Source organism: Malaya genurostris, chromosome 3, assembly GCF_030247185.1.
Source record: "Malaya genurostris strain Urasoe2022 chromosome 3, Malgen_1.1, whole genome shotgun sequence".
Classification (NCBI taxonomy): Eukaryota; Metazoa; Arthropoda; class Insecta; order Diptera; family Culicidae; genus Malaya; species Malaya genurostris.
In genome coordinates this window covers 247,408,530-247,432,507 of record NC_080572.1, presented here as the reverse complement: position 1 = coordinate 247,432,507, position 23,978 = coordinate 247,408,530, and the positions used below count along the sequence as shown (strand labels likewise).

The 23,978-nt window shown below is 36.6% G+C and overlaps 2 protein-coding genes across 11 annotated transcripts in view; both read right to left on the bottom strand.

Moving 5' to 3' along the window:
• The window catches only part of LOC131434911 (uncharacterized), a 435,240-nt gene that overhangs the window by 194,314 nt on the left and 216,948 nt on the right, over nt 1-23,978 (bottom strand). The window lies entirely within an intron of this gene.
• Nucleotides 1-23,978, bottom strand: part of LOC131434913 (uncharacterized) — a 186,057-nt gene that overhangs the window by 159,413 nt on the left and 2,666 nt on the right. The gene's annotated exons all lie outside the window — the stretch shown is intronic.

The following is a 23,978-nucleotide window of genomic DNA, read 5'->3' as shown; positions in this document are numbered from 1 at the left end:
GCAATTGGTTGTTCTAATTCTAATGCTAATTCAATTGCATTACTTAAAAAGTTGAATGATTATAACACAAATCGTTTTAAGTAGTTGAAGCACATTCTAGAAATCGAGGTGCATTAGCTCTTCAAGCAAAACTCCAACTTGTTGTACAGTAGTAGGTCACCAAGATTGGTATTTATTCGCAGTATCGACGATGTCGTTCATTTATTTTGTTTACTCATTTCGATTCATTTTTTGTTGTGAATACGACCTACTTTACTATGGGGCGCTTTTCAAAATGTACCCTCAGAGAGAGTGATAAGTTTTTGATCGTGAATATCTCTTGTTGCATCTAACGAATCAACATAGTTTTTGCTACATGCCATCGGAAATATGATTACAATTTTATGATAAAATTTTCAGTTGTGTGACATAATCTCAAATAATTCAAATTTAAACTTTTCTGAAATATTTGGTATAAATGAGTATCAAAGAGGATAATTCATAAGGCACGTTTGTCTTTCTCGTATTTTTAAAGCTTAATATCGTAGTGAGTTCCACAATTTGGTCCTTCAGTCCTTTCAGATGAAGCCTTCTTTGTTTTTGCGAAAAATGTGAAAAAGGGGAATGCTTGCATAATTCATACAATTGATCAACTAATTGATATTCGGAAATGTTAAGGAACATGTCAGTTGTTTTCGTATTCACGACATTCAGTTATGTCTCTGACATTACCTACCCGCCTTTTGTTCACGACACTTTGTTCTTTGTTCACGGGATATGAAGGCGATATGAAACAACCTTCTTGATTCGATGTTTCGACTGTTTCTGATGGCTTTTTCTGGGGAAAATTAGTGGTAATGTCAGAGACATAACTGGATGACGTGAATACGAATAAAACTTCACACTTCTGTATGTCTAAAACCTGTCTATGTTTTTGCACTAAGTAGTTCAACTTGAACTGCTCTGCACTGACAAGTCGAAGACGAAACGTGAAGAATACTGAAATCGGTTATGTACCCAAAGCACAAAACGGTTTTTAGCCGAACCCCTAAATAACCAAAATCTGTGGTCGGCAGTTCAGTCACATATTCGTTTCCTTCGGGACGTCAGAAAAGGCATTGAGCTTCGTTGCAATATAAAAAAGTGTTTCGCAAATAGCGTTAACTTTACGTCTGCTTAGCGGTTCAAATTGAACTGTCTAAGTTTTTGAACTAAGTAGTTCAATTTGAACTGCTCTGCACTGACGAGTCGAAGACGAAACGTAAAGAATAGCGTTCACATAAGTTGATATTTTATTTGAATTGTGAAATTATATACAAAAGTAGTACGAATCCACGGCACACTTATTTTAATACACAAATTAATAAGACAGGACAATAGAGAGTAAAAAATTGTTCACCTATAGAAGTACACACGGTACGAATTACAAAAATTTCAATAGAAGAAAATATCAAAAAATTCTTTAATAATTTTTTTACATTTTATACCTAACCTAACGCGCGAATGCAATGAAGCTCACTGCGTTAAATCCGTCGTCCAGGCACGAGAAACAAACGTCATTAGTTTTTCTCTTTAATAATCGTTGAAACCAAACATTTCAGAAAACTATAATTTTGAGTTATTTGTGGTTATTTCGTACTAATGAGAAGTTTCATCGTGAATTGCTTATCATATTTTTCGATAGCATGTAGAAAAATTATATTGTTGGGTTAAGTACAACAAGAGATATTCACGATTAAGTTCCATCCATTCTTGTACGGGGTAAATTTTGAAAAGGCGCCCCATAGTAAAGTAAGTCGTATTCACGACAAAAAGAATAGTTTATCAGAAACTTTCAAAACGGGGAATTCACCAAATACAACATCTACCTTGTATTTCAGCTACACACCTTAAAAAACTCTGTGATTTTACATATTATTAGATACACATAAATGAGGCGTCGCTGTTTATGCAAATTTACGTTGAAAAACATTTAATATTGTGTCTAAAATTCCATGAAACGAAATTCATTGAAATAAAACAAAATGAATACTGATAGCGACCGCCGCGACTTGATCCGAGAATCATTTGATCACAAAGTACACCCGTTAATTGATTGTTCCACTGAAGCAGATATCTGCTTGGTTGGTAAAAGTTACATTTAAATCCATTCAGTCGCACCTGCTAGCAGAATGCAAGTTACAGTCGAAACCAGTAAAATTCATGCTAATATAACATTATGTCATTTGACAAATGAAGTCTTTTACATCGTATGAGGAATTAAGTCACCTGCAAAATTCATTTTTTTGTGTGTTGTCATTGATTATCGATAAAAACAACAGATTAGTTCCGAATAGAAGATTTTTTGGAAAATTTTCCTTAGACCTCATAACTTTGGAAGACTGAAGCAAAGTGAATCGGACTTAACATCAATATATCCAAGACAAAACTGCTAACAATAGTAAGCCATCATTTTATTTGATGGAACTTAACGGTATTCATTTTGAGTACCTTGAGTAAGTCTGATAATTGATTAGTAAGTCATTACTGAATTTTCTGGATCCATGTTGTTATTTTTCGTTTAAAATGGAGAACGTTCATCTTTGAGAACCATGATAGCAAATATGGTTCAGATACTCTACGAAACTGACAGAACGCGAGTTGAACACAATGCAATGCTGTACGAAAAAAAAATTTAAGGCAAAAGCGTCTAGAAATATTTTACAGAACATATGAAACCTTCCGTCACGCTTGAACAGGCAAGTTCAGCAACGACACGATGCACTAGAGGTTAGATTCACACAAAGAATGCTATCCTTACGTTCCGTTGTTCCCACTCACTGTATGTTGATACATATAGCTGTGGAAGTTACAACGTCTCCAGGACTGTAATACCGTTTGACATTAGCTGAACTTTGCAATAGTAGGTTGAAAAAGAATGCCAGTCAATGAAAATATGTGTAACGATATTTCTCGGGACGTGCTGTGACTTATTGTCCTGAATAACACGGAAGTAAGCTGAAATCGGAAAAAATCCTCTCGAAAAGTACTTCCATCATGTTGAGCATCCATAAACCTCACAGAGCTACTTTGTGGTTTCCGCATATTCATCAAAACCATGCATGCTAATAATAATACCTCAAAAGTTTCCCGGTACTAGGGAACAAAAGAATCGTTCAATGGAAGCCTTTATCCCTTCTGTTGGTTCTTCTGTTACGGACGCCCTCTTCATGTCACATCATAAGCGTTGATCCTTCTAACAGTTTGCACTGCATGCTGCAACGTTGAATATGCCCTCTACGGAACTGTCACCAGCAGAGTACGAATGGTTACTAATTCGAGTGGCCACGAAAAGTAAACTCTCTTCAACCCAACGATTCGCACTTCAAATTCCCATCTGTTCATGCAGTCAGCATTTTCGGATCGGCGAGAAACACTTATCCCGTGCAGTACGTCTTTGAACTCAAGCGTCAGTAGTTATGCAATAATTACCGCACTGATGGATGGGTTAGCGTCCTTTTATCTCGGCAGCGAAAATACCACCCACTCGATAAAGTATGCACGTAGCAGCATTTTGGGACTTTCATCTTCTCTGGTCAACACTTTCCGCAGCGCTTTTTCGATGGCGTTTCCAGCAACTGCTGAATCGTATTAGCAAAAATAATCAGCTTGACTAATGTCATTCTAGTGAAAGCTACGTGAGCTACTGATTCCATGATTATGGTGATGAAGATAATAAGCCAGTGAATAATTCGTGAGATGTTCCCTGGGTTTAAAAGTTGTATGACAGAGATTGACAGAGATTTAAAAATAGAATGTTTGAATGACAAATGATTTACGATAAGATACATTGCGAAATAATATTTTCACGCTTTTTTTTCGCAGAAAACACAGACAATCTGTTCAAATTCAAACACACAGAAGACGTCGTCTGTTCATGATATGCAAAAAAATTGAAAAGGTGAAAATGAATCAAGCGCAGATTTAACTTTATGCAAGATTCTATCATACAAACTTTACTACCTTGATGAAAAAGTTCCCGGAATTAATTCAGAAAACTAAAAATACAAGATTTTACTCCGAAATCGATTTTGTCCCCTTCAAAGTACTCCTCATCGACAGCAACACACACACAACACGCTTGAACCAAAGCTCGAAACATTTTTTATATTCAGTTTTCGATATGGCCATCAAAGCCATCTGAGATTTTTCCATAATCTCATCTCGGGTACTTAAAACGCGTTCCATGGAACGATTTCTTGGGTCGACCGAAAAGGCAAAAGTCGCAGGGAGCCAAATCAGGTGAATTCGGTGATTGCTGAATGGTATTCGTTTCGTTTTTAGCCCAATATTCACGGATAACAATGGCATTGTGTGACAGAGCGTTGTCGTGGTGCAAGATCCACGAGTTATTTGCCACTAATCTGATCTTTCTTCGGCGAATTGCTTCACGCTAACGTCTCATAACGCCCAAATAATACTCCCAATAGTCAATTTGCGGTCTACACAGATACAAATATTTACATCTATTTTCATGCACATATTTGAAGTAGGAAGTTGTATATAAAGTCACTCCTCAGATCTTTACTTTTATATAAATTTTAAAGGCAAAACTAAGCGTAAATTAATATATGTTGTACAATTCATTGAAAAATAAAAGCATTCCAATTTAATTTTACATCGATGATGGTTTTCAATCAAATTTTTGATTGAATTGTTGTCTATTTCAAAGTGTCTTTGAATCACATGTCGTGTGAATTTCATTATTTTATTTCTGTGTACGGTCATCCATTATTTGATTTTATTGATGTTTTCGTCGGTTTTCGATGTCGATGGCCTACCGCTTTTCTCATCATCATTCACAGACTCACGGTCACTACTGAAACGATCGTGCCACTGATAAACGACTGTTTTCTTCAGAGTATTTTTGCCGAAACACTCTTCTAAAATTTGCAATGTTATCGAACCATTCCGTTTTTAACGCAAAATTTAATGCAAATTCGTTGTTGCAAATTCAGTTCCGTTTTTGTAAATTGTACAAAATCGAGGGCACGCACAATCACAGATGTACTGAATACAGCGTAACTATCACAAATTTCCTGGTTTAGCTGAAAATTTGAGATTGGACTATTTTATTGCCAAATAACTTTGTTTGGAAAATCTTCCGGTTCTTCCGAAACAAAGATTTCTATTCGGATTTGCACTCAAAGTTTTTTGTGTTTTGGATTTAAATACAAATGCTTAAATTTATAAATAAAAAACCCTTCTTAATCCACCTAGTGGTGTGATAATGCCTTTCTCTTTTTTCATAACAGTCTCATGAAAATATATTTCATACTTTTATTAAATAATTTCGGATACTAATTTTGATACCAATTGATTCAGATTGATTAGAATAGTTCACAAAAGCATACTTCAGTGTTTTTGTCATACAGTCAGCATCATTTGCGTTGCCTACCTAAGTAAATGTTGCTATATAACTATAGAGAATAACACGGAAGAGTTTCATGCATGACTATCTTCCGTAATCATTATTTCCCAAAATTTCGTACAAATACTCGCTAAATGCATTGAAAAATACATGAAATGTCTTATTTTCCAAAACCCTTAAATATTTTCTATTGAAATATTTGCGGGACATGACGCCCGATCGTGGAAAACATGAAAAATATTTTCAGTATTTCAGTTATTTATTATTGAATTCAAGATATTTTTTTATAAAAATGTAGCGTTTTCTTCATACTTTTAAGAAAAAATACGGATAAAATTATTCGTCACGGTTTCAATGGAATTCTCGAATTTTTCCTGTAACACGGCTCACTAGGCGGCGCACACCTTCTTCGTCTGTCGTTTTAGCTATCTTATTCCACCAGGTCGTCATCTGATTGATGTCTTTAACAACCTTTCCCTTTGCCTTGAGTCTCATCTTCATGGTTGCCCAGTATTTCTCATTAGGGCGGAACTGGGGGCAGTTGGGTGGGTTAAGGTTTCTCGGAACAAACTGGACCCCTTTCTCTGCATACCATTCTTGAACGACTTTGCTGTAATGACACCTTGCCAAATCTGGCCAAAACATTACAGGATGGTCGTGGGATCGAATGAACCGCAAAATTCGTTTTTGGAGACACTCTTTTTGGTATAGTTCCGATCTCATTGTCTTATTTGTAACGAAAACTTTCGTTTTTTTGCCACAGCAGCAAATGCCCTGCCAAATCATAAATTTTCTTGCAAATTTGTCGGCAAAAACAAATTTAAATTTGGCTGGAACATCCCCCCGAGCCGTTGCCAAGTAAAATTTTTGACCTGGGATTTTCGCGAAGTCAGCCTTGACATAGGTTTCATCGTCCATCAGAAGACACCCGTCGAACTTGGTCAGCACCTGGTCATATAGCTTCCGAGCACGAATTTTGACCACACTATTCTGTTTTATGGTACGATTTGGCTGTTTGCTAGCTCGATGCGATTTGATTCCTTCCCGGAGTCGAGGTCTCCTCACGGTACTATGGGCAGCACCGAATTTTCTGGCCAAATCACGGTCCGACAGATTAGGATTCCTCTTAATCGTTTTCAAAATCTTAACACGAAGTTTCCGGTCGGCAATTCCACTCCGACGTTTGGCTTAAGGCTTCCGAATCGTCGTCAATGTTTCCTTATACCGTTTGATAACGCGCTATACGGTATTTCTGGGCAATTTCAGCTGTTTAGCTAGCCTAGATGCAGACCACAATGGATTTTCCAAATAACTGTGCACAATTTTTTCCCTTCTTTCGGCTTCCATGTTGATCGTTTACAAAGTACAGTCGATTTGCGGAATGTCAAAAATCGTACGCAAAGCTGACAAAATTCCCGATACGTGGGCGCCAAGAACTTCTAAATCCGTCCACTAGGAGCGCCACAATATGAGAAAAAGTTTGTTCCAATTCTAAATGAAGCAAGTTTTACATCGTCTGTATTAGAACTAATTTTAGTAACCCGAATGATTGCCAAAACAAGATCACTGGTTACATAATTAAAATCGTCTTCATCACCCTAGGAAATTACTATGGAATGAAAATCAAAAATTACTTATAACAGAGACATAATTGGTTTTACTTTAATTTTTTTCAGATATGATTGAACCATCGCTACCAAAGTTTTATAGTAATCTGTTGTTATGGCGGACTTTCAGTTTCATTAAAATTTCAGTGAAAAAAATTGGTAATTTCTGAAAAAAGCAAAAGGTGCATTATGCCTCAGGGGTGCGTTTTAGCCCATCTTCCCCTAATCGCCTCGTGTTTTCTCTTCGGTCTCTCACCTGGTTTACTAAAGATTGCTTGATTTTTGGTTGTGTTTTCTTGAGAACAGAATTTCTGAAAGGCGGTAGCTAAACTTCATGCGTTCACCTGTTTGTATAAATAGCATTTTTTGTAAGATGTCATTTTCAGAAAATTACCTTAGTATTAGCCAAATTTTTGTTCGTTAAAAATGAATCCGAGTGATATTATAAGCAAAGACTTGGCATTACATTGCTTTTGTGGAATTTGAATTTTCTGTTTCAACAGACTTCGTAGCCGATTCTTAGCGTTCAGAATCATTGCACAGTAGGGAAAAAACGATCAAAACGCGACTTTGCTCAATAATTTTATGAAAACCTAACCTAATATTTTCAAAGTTAGTATTTCTTATGCAAATTTTTCCGCAGAATCGATTTATGATAGTTAGAAGATCCGTAAAATTCACTATCATGCCCGTTTTGCTCCAATTCCTCTTTTTTCTGACTTTACTACGAAAACTAACTGTGAAACTCAGGAAAAAATTCAATTCGATCAATCGGAAGGCATTCCTGATATGCTCATAAGTTATATAAATTGATTGTTTTTAATAAGGTTGACCACAAATAACTATGTTCTGCTTTACCCCCAGTCATCTTCTTCCATGAATTTACTAAAAAAAAAGTTCTACTGATCGGTGTTTGAACCAATATTGGTTAAACAATACAGGTCTATATTTCGCATATAACCTCACATAATAATTTACAGATAGTCTTTATGATCGCATGCGTCGTGCTACATCGTTTTACCGCAGTTTTCCCACAAATATAATTTTATGTTGAATTCAGATTTACAATCCCGAAGCAGATCCAATATGACCTACCGATATTGGTTCATATCACGTACAAAACATCTGTAATCCAATCAAACATAATGGGAACGACAGTACTAGCCTGTTTAACCCGTTTTACCTCAATTTATTTCATAAGTCGTTTTTCTGGTTAAACGTTCTTCTGCATACCGTAAGCAGGCTGATTGCGGTTGATGAAAATCGATTGATATTACGAAGAAACCCTAAAAATAAGACTACAGATGGATTCAATTGCCGCATGAACCTATTTTTTGTTTTGATTATAGAGGCTTTAACCTTGAGGTCATTCACCACTTCGGGCCAGAAAAACCTTCTGACCCTATGTGCGGGGTTGGGAATCGAACCCAGGTGGGCTACGTGAAAGGCATCGACTTACCCATCACGCTATACCCGTCTCCCAAAGAACGCATGAATCTTGTTATACCGTTTTACCCCAATTTATCCTTTAACTGAGTCTTAAGATTTTGCTCCACATTTGGAAAACAGTTCGTAATATAAATCGATTATCATCAACCGCAAGCAATCATCCTGCTTTCGGTATGCGAAAAAAAAAGTTTAACCAGAAATACGACTTATGAAATAAATTGGGGTAAAACGGGTTAAACAGGCTAGTACTGTCATTCACATTGTGTTTAATTGGATCACAAATGTTTTGAACGTAATATGAACCAATATTGATAGATCGTATTGGATCTGCTTTGGATTGTAGATCATATTTTAACTGAGTATTATAACTAGAAAAGTAATGGGGTAAAACGAAACAATGAGTTTTCTGCTGTCAATAAAACTATATGCAATCGATTTGTTAGACTTTTTTACATCGGAAACACTCTATTCGCTCTTCTGCAAGTTTTTCGGTTTTATGTTATATAGTTAAGCTTGAATACAATGCAGTATAAAAATTGAACTTGGGGTAAAATGAACATGATAGCGTTTCGTGCTGTCCTTCTAAATACATGGAATCGATTTTACCGACCATTTTACACCAAAAAAGTGCTATGTGGTCAGCTGTATCATGCCTCCAGAAAAATCGTCGCGTTTTTAGTCCATTTTTCCCCACTGTGCATTGCATGGCTAGTACTACGATCCTACTGACACTAAAAATCCTTCCAGGTCGGGGCTCGAACATAACAGTTCGGCTGAAAAGTTCGTATCGTTTAATAGAAACACACATTTTTTTGCCAAAATTCATTTTTATTATTCAACATAATTGCCATCAGAGGCGATACAGCGATTATAGCGATCTTCCAACTTTTCGATACCATTTTTGTAGTACGATTTGTCCTTTGCCTCAAAATAGGCCTTCCGCGATTACCTCTTCATTGCTTCTAAATTTTTTACCAGCGAGCATTCTCTTGAGGTCTGAGAACAGGAAAAAGTCACTGGAGGCCAAATCTGGAGAATACGGTGGATGAGGGAGCAATTCGAAGCCCAATTCGTTCAATTTCAGCATGGTTTTCATCGACTTGTGACACGGTGCATTGTCTTGATGAAACAAAACTTTTTTCTTCTTCAAATGAGGCCGTTTTTTTTAAATTTCGTCCTTCAAACGCTCTAATAACGCTTTATAATAGTCACTGTTGATGGTTTTTCCCTTTTCAAGGTAGTCGATGAAAATTATACCATGCGAATCCCAAAATACAGACGCCATAACCTTACCGGCCGATTGTTGAGTCTTTCCACGCTTTGGGTTCGGTTCATCGCGTGCAGTCCACTCAGCTGACTGTCGATTGGACTCCGGAGTGAAGTGATGGAGCCATGTTTCGTCCATTGTTATATATCGACGAAAAAAATCGGTTTTATTTCGATATAACAGCTCCAAACACTGCTCAGAATCATCAATTCGTTGTTGTTTTTGATCGATTCTGAGCTCACGCGGCACCCATTTTGCACAAAGCTTTCTCATATCCAAATATTCGTGAATAATATGTCCAACACGTTCCTTTGATATCTTTAGGGTGTCAGCTATCTCGATCAACTTCACTTTACGGTCATTGAGAATCATTTTGTGGATTTTTTTCACGTTTTCATCGATAACAGCCTCTTTTGGACGTCCACTGCGTTCATCGTCTTCGGTGCTCATATGACCAGTACGAAATTTTGCAAACCACTTACGAATTATTGCTTCGCCCGGTGCAGAGTCTGGATAACACTCATCAAGCCATTTTTTGGTATCGGCGGCACTTTTTTTCACCAAAAAGTAGTGTTTCATCAACACACGAAATTCCTTTTTTCCATTTTTTTCACAATAACAAAAGTAGCTTCACTCAAAACGCAATATCTCACAAACTAATAATCAGACAGCTGTCAAATTTATACACGTATCTTTTGAAGGTTGGTACTAACTGAAAATGGTATGGATTTAATTCTAGTGGCGCCCTCTCATAGCAACGATACGAACTTTTCAGCCGATCTGTTACGACAACTGGCTTGTAAGATCAACGCTCTAGGCACTGAACCACCAACCCTGGTGAATGTGATGTACTTAAAAAGGCGAAATATCTTATAATACTAATAACAACAATGTTAAAAAATTACTATACATTAAAAATGCTAAAACCAGTACAACTGAATGTGCCATTAATAATCTCACTGGAAGTTACTCAACACAATTAGACAAGATTCGCGTCATGAAGCGAGCTGGTTTCGGCACATTAATATCTGAAACCCCGAACCTAAATAAACGAATCCCTACTCAAACCGAAATAATTCAAACAAACAAATCTCATCCCGCAAAGCATGTCATACCCAGTTATATCCTCAGCGCTGCCAGTGAAAATAATCATTTCACTATAAAATACCCCAGAGTGTTGCGACCGACACTTGTTGCTCAAGCTAGTAGCGCTGCTTGAATTACCCATCCGAAATCAACGAGAAAACTTTTGGTTCATCGGCTTCATCTCCCGCTGCCAGTTGTTTTTTTTTCTCCTAAGCTCAGCCGAATATTTAACAAACAACGAAACTTCAACTGAATTTTTCAATTTAGCCTTTTTGACAAACAAACAATGATTCGGTAGATTGCCACTCACAAAGAAAATATGTAAATGCCATATCAAATTTGCTCTTTATTTTCGCTACTGGCGTTTGCGCTTCATCACAGACACCAGTAGACGTAACACTGGGTCAAGCTGGCCTAACTTTTGAAAAGATGGAATAAATAGATTCAATCAGCATGCCACAAGCCATTTTCACGGTGGATTAAATTATTTCTATGTGCAAGGTCCGTTCCCTAGGTGTTCTTCAGACCTGATCCGACGCTGCCAACCACCCCAATTTGAAGTGCCGCTCCCTCGAAGTGGATAGTAGAATGAATCTCACTCTCCGCCCGTCGATGATGATTATTTCTCTTGGTGGAATAATTTTCCTGTTCGGTTTCGATTTAATACAGACTGGCAGGTTTAGGAAAGTTAGACCACGGTACAGTTTGTTACGTTTGGAAATTCATCCAATTGAAACGAACACATTCACTTTGGTGGTGGCATTAATTGTCGGAATTTTGGTTTTCTAACGACTGACACATTACACAGTTTATACCAATGCTGTTAATGTCAAGACATTTTCATCTGTGCCATGTTCTACGGAGGCTGCCCAGGCGACCAATGTTTTCAACGTCCCGCCTTCGCGATGGATGGCATGAAGGGATCAGCAACCTGCGGTATTTGGTTGTAGCAACACAAAACAGCAACATCAATAGCAACAACAGTAGCGGCAGTAACAGAATCTCCGAAATAATTTGCGTGCTTGCTTTGTGTAAATATTTTTCCACAAATGCCTTCCAGGGCAATCCTAGCAAATATTATATGAGTTACGTTCGGGAGGAACCGGATGAAACCTCGTCAGAAACAATCGATGGGCTGGGAGGCAGACAACGGTAATCACAGAATATTAGCATGCACAATTACACCGAAGCTGAGTTCGCAAATTCTCTTTAATCGAGCAAAGTTAAAGTGTTGTTTGGAAATTTTAGCAAAAATTTGGAGGTTCATGGCTCCAACAGGCTCCAGTTCGCAGTGTGACTGCGAAGCGTCATATGAACAATATCAATCGCGTAGACAAATCCCGATGGAAAAAGCATGCAAAAAGTTATTTTATTACTACCAACGCAGATGAGAGTTTTCGGCATCCGGAATAAAAGAAATACTGAACGCATTTAACTGTAAGCAACTAACGGCCAAATCGGCGAATTTTCGTCTCGGCAAGGCACTCAGTGAGTTTCTTCGGTGGGTGTGTTGATGAGATGTCGGATCCGAAGCGTCGAGAATGTTTCAATTTCTGATGGTTAATGGTCTGTTATGATTACAAAAATTGAACTCGTGAAGTAAACACGAGATGGGCAACGAGAGAGGTGCACCCTTCGGGACCATTTGACGATCTCTTGGATCGTTCGCCATCCATGCCAGTGAATTTGACAGTTGAATCGTTCTGAATGTCTATTAATAAAAGGAAATGATCCCCTGGTTTGGGAGTAAGTTTTTCCAATCTAGCCGAAACTCGATTCGCTATACATTATTCATAATTTGCTCATATCAGTTGTTTTTTTTGTGTTTGTGATTATGTGGGTGAGCTGGTCGGACATATGGTTTTGTGTCAAAATAGAAATGTAGTAAACCCACGAATTGATTGAGTCCCATAATTTACAAGCGTCATATGAACTCATTGTTGTATCCAAGGATAGCAAAACTTTGCTTCTTTCAGTACTAAGCCCGCCCAATCCCAATCCGGTTCTTGGGGCTGTTTGAATATTTATGATTCCGATCAAGCTGTCTGGTAAACATCACAACACCGTATAAGGCAGAGGTATCTAACTTCATCCCTCGTGTCGTTGTAATTGGTGTCACTATCGTTGTGACTATCACAAGGAACAACAATGTGGAATGCGGAAAATACTTGTGTTTCGATGATGTTTTAAATTTTAACTGAGCACATCATTTTGCATCCTACCGTTGGATCTCACTCTTGCTGACGGGTTCTAAACAATGATTAGAAGGAATGAAAAAGGTTTCCATCACCTTGATGAGAAAGTTTGCTTGGAGCTTGTTCTGATGCCAATCGTTGACAGAGCGCGAAGTGCTTCAAGCGAACTAAACTTTCTTGCTTTCCATTAACATTGGTTGTAATTCAATATGTACGAAAACAAAAGGGTAAATAAAAGCTAATTTTCTGACTTCGTAGAAAGTTTCGCATAAAAGATTTTGGAATGTCTTATGAAAAATATTAGAAAAATGTGATTCCATCGCGAATACTCGTTCATGCTTAACCGAATTTAACCTAGTTTCGCTCAGTTTCTCTTCGAAGTAGATTGCTTATTTTTGTTCAGTTTTGCAATTGTTTAGAGCATTTCGCGGCCGATATGAAAGTGAACATGCCCACCTTTCACAAAAAGTACCACGTTTTGCAAAACTCTAACATAAAATAAAATTTAAATATGAACTCCAATGGACTTCATGAAATGACAAAGAAGTTTCATGTAAGGAAGGTCATGACAAGCAAGAATGTCGCGAACTGGGACATTGGATAGTCTAGCTTAGGTACGCATGTTCAAACGACATGATCAATATCGCGATAACCTTCGGCACAATCACAATTATTAGTCTCGGATAGTCCAATTCGAAGGAGATGTGCATCTAGCGTGTAGTGATTGGACATGAGTGTGGACATCACACGAATAAAGTCCCTACTCACATCCAATCCTCTGAACCATGCTTTTGTCGATATTTTAGGAATAATTGAGTGTATCCACCAACTCAGATCATCTTTATCCCTAGAAACACTTACCAGCTGCAAGTGTTCTTTGGTGAGACGCGCTATAGAATTCGTTGAAAGCAATCGGTCTCTCTTAAATTTCACCCTAAATAGCATCACGTTTGGCACAAGTATCGGCTCTCTCATTGCCTGGAATGGAGCAATGAGCTGGGAAGGAGAAATTCATTGGTGGTAATGTTTTCCTATTCCAGTTTTCGATATTGTATTTTGTCAGCTTTATTTTCGTGGAAAAATATTGAGAAATTACTCGGTGAAAAAGTATTTTCGAGGATGCATTTTAGAAATTATGATTTTCGGTGTCCACTCCATCTCAGAGCAAAAATGTCAAAAGTAAAAAAATCCAAGTAACATAGTTGTAGTAAATGTTTTTCTAGACCCCTACATTTTTGATCGTTTTTGTTTTAATTGTTGGTGGTTGTTTGAAGTCAAAACTGAGATTTTTCACGAAAAAATCTACCATTTTGTAGCTGTAACACCTTCCCAAAGTAACAAAAAACTGAAAGAAGATGTGGGGTTTGGGTGTTTCATATCTAAAAATGTGTGCAAAATTTGAAAATAGTTGGAGAAATAGTTTTTAAATGCCAATGGACACAGACGCAAAGTTCACACAATTTATGTGTGACCCTTTACGCACTGATGAGTCAAAGGCGAAACGCGAGGAAATCGGAACGAAATAGGGTAAGGGCTCCCTATTTCATCTCATTTGTTATGACGTCGCCTTCAAACCCCGATTTAGCCACTAAAATCACTCTAACTATTTCATATTACTCCTTCATTCGCCTTGCTCCACGTTGATAATTGATTCACATTTCTTGAAAATTTAACAAATATTCATAAAACAGCTAAAAACACTTATGATGTGTTCACTACTCTGCTCCTAATTCCATCTCAATGGATTTTTATCCATCCTATCGTTGATCCTTTATTCATCCTATAAATTAGCAATGGCGACAGCAATCAAAACAAAATATTCCACTATTACACTCTCAGGTTCAAAATGTCTGAATTCTTCTTAAAAACGCACTAATGCCAACTATGAGACAACATACGATATTTTTAGAATTAGTTTGAAATCATTTCAACGTTTAAAAATTTTTCGGTCGTTTCCGTTACCTTTCGCTTTAAATTTAAAATTTTACTGTAAAGTAAATTTGGTGAACTTTAAATAAAACAAAAATGTAATTGTTACTATTTATTCATTATCCCTTCTTAAAACAAAGTGTAGAGCCAGATATGCCATTTATACAGATTTATCTGTATTGTATAGATTTTAGTCGGGTAACACTTTTTGTACAACTCCTAAATGTTCAAATTCGGCGGCAGCCAGCAGTCGGTCGTCACCAGTGCGGTAAAATTTCATTTTCAAAGGAAATTATTTTGATGAAAATGAAATTTCTGACCTGTCACTGTCAATGTATAACAAATCATTCCATTGACTTTTGTGGTCATAATCAAATGAGATCCTAGTCATTTGAAGTTTCGTTTGCTCCATTTCAAAAGTGAATGAGCCCACCTGTTTCTCTGTCTCAGCCGCCGACAGTGAACAAGTTCGAATGAATAGGTATGAACTAGAGATGGTCGGGTATAGAAATTCTTATACCCGAACCCGACCCGTACCCGAGTGATCAGCAAAAATATTTACCCGTACACGATCCGTACCCGATTAAAAATTAAAAAAATTACCCGTACCCGACCCGTACCCGATCAATAATAAAAAAAAATTACCCGTACCCGACCCGTATCCGAAAAAAAATAAAAAATTTTACCCGTACCCGACCCGTACCCGATTGAAAATTACCTGTACCCGTACCCGACCCGAATGAGTAGTAAAAATTTTACCAAAATTCAATATGGAAAAAATAAAGTGTTTTAGATATCGAGCCGTATCAGGCTCTAGTTGGTAAGAAAAATACATTAAAATGCTTGTTTACTTTTAAACATATAAATACACTTTGAAGCATGAATAATGTAATGTAACTTTTTTTTAAACATGCAAATAAAAAAAAAAACAAACGGTTCATCCGAATTCAAAATTTATTTTTTCATATTAAAGTACAATCCTTCCGGGTAATTGTGGAACATAATTTCATTCAAATGGCTGCCTCGGCTGGCCTTGCAGTACGCCATACGGTCGGTCCAGCTTTTTAATACATTTTCGATTGTATGCAGCTTTATTTCAGCTATGGATGCACGAATTGTCTCTGGCTTGTCCACATAACACTTATCTTCGACAGCCGCTCAAAGATAATAGTCTAGCGGTGTCAAATCACAGCTCCGAGGCGGCCAAACGACATCCGAATTTCGACTGATAATTCGATCTTCGAAGACATTTTCTAAGAAAAAAGGTCCAATGATGCCGCCAGACAAAAATCCGCACCAAACCGTCACTCTCTGAGATCGGCTTCTCCATGATGCCATGCGGGTTTTCCGTCCCCAGATGCGACAATTTTGCTTATTAACATACCCGTCGAGATGAAAATGTGCCTCATCCGAGAAGATGATTTTTTTGCACACATTCAACAACATTACCATGATTTTGAAAGTAAAACTGCACTATTTTCACGCGGTCCTCAAGCGTATACACAACCATTTTCGTTCAGCGGAAGGATACAACTAAGTTTCTGTCAAATCAGAAGTGACATTGAGGTTACCAATGTCGAAATAACTGCTAGTTCAAAAATAAATGTTAGATGGCGGACCCTGTAGATTTTCAATGTCTTTGGTACTTTATACTCATTTACAAATGTCAACAAAAGGGAGTAATATCAACTCAAATTTTTCGAGAAACATATTTACCCAAAATGTCGTAATACCCGTTGTATTCAATTTTGGGTAGGTATGGTTTTTATGAAACAGTGCGACTTTTGATCCAATTCTTTAGAACCACAAGTAAGCGTGCTCATTATCTTGACACACAAATAAAAATTCACATTCGAATCACTTGAAAAATCACGTAAAATAGTTCCAAATGTCAAATTGAATATTATACGTGACGAAAATGAATGTTATGCGAACATCCCCTAAAATGAATAGTGTGTTATCAGTTCGTTTACGTGAATTGACCAAAGAATCAAACAATGTACGTGTATTCCCGGTGTGAAAAATTCAATTTAGAACATGGTGAACAGTGTGTCCTTCAAGTGTAGGTAGTTTGAACATTCGTAGGAAATTTTTTTGGTTACAATTTTTTACTACAAAGCAAAATGAATTATGATTTTGATTTAAATTAATCTGTCAACTATGCCCGTTTTGTAAGCCTCACAAACCCACACCCACGATGTTATCGGTAGCTGGTGGTTTTTACAGCCATTGAACCGGTGGAACCCTTAACGAGTGAACACGGTGAAAATTTGAGTATTTCGCGAGAAAAGATTTTCACCCTTACTTTTGCGACTCCATGTTGTCACGCATCGAGATTTTCACTTGTAGTCCAGTGAAAAGAAACGAAAATTAACTAGCAATATAGCCCAACTTGCTGTGCCATCAATCGGTGTCATTTCAAGTGAGGTGACACCACCCAGAAGTGCAGAATAAGAAGAACTTCTATGCAGATTATCTGAAATAAATGTTCATGTTTTTATGGTAAGAATCCTAATGATTTTTATGAAAATTTTGACAATCTCCAACCAATATTTAAAATAACAGTTTTCTGGTATCTGAATGTGATATGAGTACTACACTACATTTTATATACTGCCCATACTTGCATATCAGTCCCATATGGGAAATCGGCATGTTGAGAAAAAGACGATCAAAAGTTTATTTCCGATTTTTTTTATTTATTGTGCTCCCTTATGCTGGTCCCGGGTTGGCGGTTCAATGCATAGGACGCTGGTCTTACAAGCCAGCTGTCGTATGTTCGAGCCCCGACCTGGAAGGATTCTTAGTGTCAGTAGGATCCATAGTACTAGCCATGCAATGATTCTGTACGCTAAGAATCGGCTGCTAAGTCTGTTGAAACAGAAAGGCCAAATTCCACGAAAGGAATGTAATGCCAAGACTTTGTTTTGCTCCCTAATGCTAAATCTTGGTATTATTACATGAAATACCGGTAATACACCTTTGCTGTTCCAATATTGCAAAAATGAAATTATTGAAATTTTGCACTGAATGGGACTGATATGCGGGTACTTTAGCATATGGGACACAGAAATGAGTTGATATTTTTTATATTTTACTGAACAAACCCTCAACTTTCATTGCAATTTCTGAGAGTATATTGAGGAAAGACTCCATTCCTCAAGCTAACTCAAAATTGGCCAAAATCGATATGAGACTGATATGCGAGTATGGGCAGTATATGAATCATATAATTTTTACTGGATTGTGCATTAAACAGCTTTAAAATGGCAGTCCATTAAAACCTACGTGAAAAGTAGATTCCGACCGCAACATCATAGAGCTAAGGCAGTGTGTCTTATTAAATATGTTATAAACAAAGTAGGGCGGGAAATATTCACATAACTTTTCACGTAACTATGATTAATCTTTTTTTTAAATGAAGAAAAAAATGTTTTTTTTTTACTGGAAAAAGATGCCAGTTGAAAGGTCTGGTTCTAGGCGCGAATGTCAAAACCCTTTGATTCAAATTGATTATTTTTCGGAAGAACTGTTTTGCAATGAAAAAATCTCGTCAACGTGTAAACATATTTCTGTGAAGTACAAATGGTCGGGTAATCGATCCGAAAAAAAATTTACCCGTACCCGACCCGTACCCGAGTGAGCGGTAAACCGTACCCGATTGAAAATAAAAATTTTTACCCGTACCCGACCAAAAACCCGTCGGGTACGGGTACGGGTCGGGTTTCGGGTAAAATACCCGATACCCGACCATCTCTAGTATGAACATCAACTCGATGACAGAAAATTATTTCGACCGGTACAATAAACAAAAGGTGACGGTTTCCATTCAGTTCACAGTTACCGCCAGCAAGTGTGAATGAATAATTTTCGAATTTTTGGTATGCATTGAGATGTGTTCCAAAGTATTACAAACGAAGATTGGAAGAGAAAGCAATAAATTTAAGTACATTCTGTGATTGACCGTGTTTACCACTCATTTATTATCTTGAACCAACTGAATATTCACCACGAGCTCATTTGATAGGCGCTCTCTCAGGCAGTAGAAAGAGATGTTTGTTATTTCAAGGGAGAAACTAACGTCGGTTTAATTGAGTTTCAATTGACGGTGCAACGGATGAAGAACTGAGTGTTGTCCATTCAGTATGTCAGTGAAAGGGGAATGTATTAGAGCTGGGTAATTCGTTCCCGAACGGTTCAAAAGAATCTGTTCTCTTGAAAGAATGAATGACCAATAGTTCTTTTCTAGAGAACGATAGCTCTTCAGTTCAAAGTCGTGGACAGTTTAATCTGAAAACTACAAAATCTTCTAATTGTCATCTCGGTTTGCCCATCCCTAGTATGTATAGAGTATGTATAGAGTATGAAGTATAGTACAGTCAACTGATCGGCTATGTATAATCTATTTCAATTGAATGAAATTAAATGAAATTTTACGGCACTGATCGTCACACGTTTCCGCCCGAAACGTCAGATAGAATATGGCACCTAGTGAAATATCCTTTAAGGGTCACATAAATTGTGGAAACTGTGTGTCTGCTTAGCGGTACAAATTGAACTGTTGGGCGGACAAGGTGGTTAAATTTGAACTGCTTTAATGAACCGAAGACGCGTCAATGTTTATTGTAGATTTAATCGAAGGAGACAATTATTTTTTTCAGTTGGCGCGTAGGACCTAACACTATCGAAAAACCATATTTTTTGTATGTTGTTATAATAAAACATTTCAAGAAAATGTTGTCAAATTTTCAAGTCAATCGAAGCAGAACTCTTGGACCTGAGCCAAGAGTTCTTGCATCTTTGCAGTATGGGATATGAAAAGATATAGGCCCAATTTGACAAAACATAATTTAATGTTTTAACGTAAGAAATACAAAGAAAATATAAAAGATTTTTAAAAAGTCTTAGACCCCATCCATCCTTTGAACTCAACCAAAGAGCGTGTTTTGCAGTCATGAAAATGGGTACCAGACAATTTCTTGTTCTTTCTTGGTATATTCTTTGAAGGCGACGGATCTTAAGGATCAAATTTAAACCAAGTTTACTTGGGATGATAATTTGTGTATTACGTACATTTTATTTGGTGTGTGTGTGTGTTATAGATCTATCATCTGTGCAGTGCGACCAGTTTATCAAAGTGACTTGAACGAGTTCAATACAATCTATTTTAGCAATAATTTATTCTCAAACGAATGTTAAGTCTGACTTTTTGGATGCTTCAATGCATTTGTATTAGATCGCGCTACACAAAATAAATCAAACTAAATATTTTCTGTTAAAAAGCAGTTTTACGGAAAAATAAATAGTTTTATAACAACCTTCCATATCCATTGCCTTTCACGTGCTAAATTTAAGGTTCTTATTTTGCGGAATTACTTGTAGAAGGTACGTAAATCTTTAGTGCGCAATAATTTCTGCAAGAGAAAATCCATATAGGAATGAGTGCCTTGCTAAACAAATGTGTTAGTGGAAGTAAGCTGAACCTGAAATAATGTTTCTCGAGCAGTTTTCAGAAAAACGGAAGAGTTTTAGACTAAGATTTTCGGTTTTCTTGAATTGCAATTCTACGCTGAAAGAACTGGTTTGTTTATTTTTAAACTATATGTAAGTTTTATTGATTCAAATCAGGAAAAGAAGCGCAGGAATTTGTTTTTACGCACACATTGTTGACATTACTCATACGCTTACAAGATGTCTTGCTCTTTAACAAAAAAAAAAAAAGAACGGCAATGTAAGCATAGCACGAAAGATGCAGCAGCGATATTCAAGTGAATATGCAGACAAATAAGCAGAAAGCGGACAACAATCGTTATGAACGGAAAAGGCTTTTGGAATTCATTTCGAAGTTTTTGGCACTTGTGGCAAACGTGACAAAAGGAATAATGAACGGAGATACTAAAGGCATCTTAAACTGAGTAGTTCATAGATAATAAATACGCTGCCCTGCAAAAAGTTGAACTCACCTAGAAAAAACTGTATATTTAGTATTTGAATCATTATCCTCAGACAGTTGTAACGGATTTAATGGTTTTAATTAAAATCACTATCTGAGCTCGGTTTTCTTACGATGTTTTAGACAAAGTCTTGAAGTAGCAATTCTAATGGAAATTCTGAGCCTGCCAAACGACAAATTGGTTTTCTCAAACTTAAACTCATTTTTTTTATTTATTCATTTTTTATTTATTTATTACCTTATTAAATAAGGTACACTGCCTTAGCACTTAGATGCCGATGCTTATATTCACAGTCATAATCTTCCATATAAGGTTTCTGAATTGCATTTGGATCCGACTCCTGGTTCCGGAACTACAGGATGATATACATTCATTTTGCTCGTAGATGGCTCCGTCCATCTAACTGCTTGTTTTTTTTTATCAGATCCTACACCCGGTTCAGGAGATATCAGATGTTTAATGTTAAAATTTCACATGAATTTATCGGGTTTATTGGGTTCACAGATTTTGAGAGTCTAAATAAACTTATTTCAGTTTTACCGGTATTCGGTTTTCGATCCCGGAAGGTACCGAAAAGTTTTATTTGAAACGCACTACAATTTCTCGAAGATGGCTACACTGATTTTCAAAAATTTCGAATCTAATGAAATGCTTCACAATTCATCAGACGAATATAACTGACTTCTGTAACACCGATTTCCGAATTCTGTTTTCAAAAGTATTGGGGAAAGAGAAGCTGAAAGAAGTAATTTAATGAACAAAAATACATACAAAATTGGTGTATTTTATCCGATTCCGACTTCTAATTTTGAATTTACAGAGTTATGGGTTTTAAAAATTCAAACCGTCATAGAAGATGACGATACAAAAAAATCTTTGAAGTTGGGCTCAAAACTATTTCAATTTGATCGTCATACTAATTCAAGGCGTTACGAAACCATTTTGGATTATGTTAGTCTCTGAATACCGGTTTTGGAAGTACAGTAAATAATGACCAATAACTTGAAAATGGAACTCACTTCTCCATCTCATTGAATTTTTAATCGATTGTCAAACGTTTAGATTGAAAGGTATAGTTTTAAGGTTTCTTACAATTCCTATCTTCGATTCGTCCTGCAGTTTCAAAACTACAAGTTGATATAAATTTAAAACTGTCATTCGAAACGAAGGTCATTAAAATAATTTCATGAAACCAAGAACTTCAAAGAACAATCATGCAAAAAAACACACGCGGATTGGTAAAAAAGGTATCATCTCACTGCTATGGGGATTAGGCGCACAAATTTTTTTTACAAACATCAAAATTTCTCGATTTATTTTCTTAAACCGCTGTATCTCGAGAACGGTAGCATATAGCAAAATTTTGATTAAAATCGTTTTAATTGGAAATTTAGCATTATTTTATAAAATTTTGTTGAAAAAATAGTTTAAAATTTTTTTTATAATTTTCAAAAAATTTCATTATTTTGAAAATATGTAACTTTATCAAATATTATTTCTCCATTTAAGAAATTTGACAGTATTTTACTTCGGACTTCAGTTGCAACATATCAACAAAATGAAGAAAAAAAAAATATATCGATTTCTTCGCGTTTCGCCTTCGGCTCATCAGTGCTTAATGCCGTTCAACTTGAACCACCATTTCCGCCTAATAGTTCAATTTGAACCGCTTAGAGGTTTAAATGGAACCGTTAGGTTGTTACGCAAGTTGCTTAGAGGTTCAAATTGAACTGTTAAGCGGAGATGGTGGTTCAATTTGAACTGCATTAAGCACTGATGAGCCGAAGGCGAAATGCGAAGAAATCGAAACTAGATATGTACTTTACGTACAAACCAAAAACCCCTAGATGTTCAAATTAAAAATATATTTTCTGAGATATTGAAATTTTAAATGTTCTTTCTAAAATAAAAATCAAACAACAAATTTTTGTCAACAATGCTACATTTTTTACATAGTCCTTATAATTACCTAAAACATTTCAGAAGACGCCAAATCGTTCGGATCCACCGTTTCTGAAACATAAGTTATTGAAAATTTTCAAGAGATTTTTGCTTGTTTTGTTTGGCCATGAATAATGCTTATGCAAAATTTGAGTCAAATAAAAAAATACAAAAATAATATTTCGGAAAAAAATCAGTCATTTGCGGTGGAACTGCTCAAATCTTGTTTGTTTTTTTTTCAGGAGACATTTTTGTCATTATAAATGATTTACTGTCGGTTGTATGAAACACATTCAATGCATTGTAAGCGATTCGATTGCTACATGTTTTGGAGTTTTGTAGTTACTAAATAAATCCAAATTGTAGGTCTAAGTGAAATCAAGAAGTTTTCCGAAAACTGCTTTGTGGTATAGGTTGATAAAGCTGACAGATCCAATTAACCAGTCAAAATCTCGTCTCAGTTTTTGTTTGCGTTTTAAGAGAATGAAAACAGTCAATTACAGTTGAATTACCGACAGAATCAGCTTAATTGCTACTCTTAAACATGAAAAAATTAAGTGTCGTCGTGTTGACTAAAGCATCCCCCACTTACAGACGAAACGCATCACCAAATTTGGTGACAATCGGATTTCGGTAATTCGAACTCCCGCACAAAAATGAATCGAATTGCAAAAACACGACTTCCTCGACGTTCCATTCCGATAAATTCTGGGCATCTGAAACTTCATTTCTTCTACCGATCGCTATTTCGACTGAATAATCGCTGAATGGAATCTTACTAATGGAATTTCCGTTGCTCTTAATTACTGACAAAGCACATCACGTTCAGCATTTATCAAGCAGTGATTTCCCCACCCAAAGTCAACCATCAACGTTGGAACACCCTTCAGTGTGATCCACTTCTTGCAGTGAACCATTGTCACTATTCCTAGCTAGAGAACAAAGACCCCCTCTTCACCTGGATTACGTTCGGTGAGTGAGTTCCGAATTCCACTTGAAACTGTATCATTCCGGAAGCGATTACATGTGTTACCTGTTTATCGTGTTCGAAATCGATCAACCGATCCGGCTTCAGTGGTCCCTGCTAGGTTGACCCGTCGTTTGAAGTGCGGGTTGCATTTGCAATTGTTACACTAGTATTTGCGTAGGGCTTTGTAATAA